This window comes from Pundamilia nyererei, unplaced genomic scaffold (assembly GCF_000239375.1).
Source record: "Pundamilia nyererei isolate P.nyererei 1_Seehausen unplaced genomic scaffold, PunNye1.0 scaffold00477, whole genome shotgun sequence".
In the NCBI taxonomy this organism is placed as follows: Eukaryota; Metazoa; Chordata; class Actinopteri; order Cichliformes; family Cichlidae; genus Pundamilia; species Pundamilia nyererei.
In genome coordinates this window covers 230,708-231,669 of record NW_005187878.1, presented here as the reverse complement: position 1 = coordinate 231,669, position 962 = coordinate 230,708, and positions in this window count along the sequence as shown.

The following is a 962-nucleotide window of genomic DNA, read 5'->3' as shown; positions in this document are numbered from 1 at the left end:
TCTCCCTTCGAGATGAGTCCGACTACCGTGGTGTCATCAGCAAACTTGATGATGAGAGTGTTGTTGTGGGTCGAACTGCAGTCGTGGGTGTAGAGAGAATACAGGAGGGGGCTCAGCACACAGCCCTGTGGCGAGCCGGTGCTCAGTGTGCGAGTGGAGGAGAGATGAGGGCTGAGTCTGACAGTCTGGGGCCGATTTGTGAGGAAATCCTTTATCCAGGCACATGTGAGAGGAGGGAGGCCAAGAGTGACCAGTTTGGTGATGAGGATGTCCGGGATGATTGTATTAAAGGCTGAGCTGTAGTCCACAAAGAGCATTCGGTCGTAGCTTTGCCGCTGCTCTAGGTGACTCAGCACAGCGTGGAGGGCTGTGGCGATGGTGTCTTCTGTGGATCTGTTTGCACGGTATGCAAACTGGTGGGGGTTGAATTCTGGGGGGAGGTAATCCTTGATGTGCTGAAGGACTAGTCTCTCAAAGCATTTCATGATTATTGGTGTGATAATCATGGCGGTATCACAGGGCGGTAATCATTCAGGCTGGAGATGGGAGACTTCTTTGGCACTGGGATGATTGTGGCTGATTTTAGACAGGATGGGATGGCTGCCTGATCCAGTGAGAGGTTGAAGAGTCTGGTGAAGATGAGGGTGAGCTGGTGTGCGCATGCTCTTAGTACCTTGCCAGGTACTCCATCTGGACTGGCCGCCTTCCTGGGGTTCACTGCTAGGAGCACACGTCTGACATCGTGCTCTGTTACAGTGAAAGGAGCGGTGCAGGAACCAGGTGAGGATCAGAATCAGAATGCTTTATTGATCCGTGGGGAAAATTTTTTTTTGTTACAGTGCTCCATTATAAACCAACATTAAGACAAGACAGACAATACGCTCATTTGCATCTCAACCTGGTATTGAGTGAAGGTGACGGGTGGGGGAGGGGTGTCAGGAATCTCACAGGAGGCAACAGCG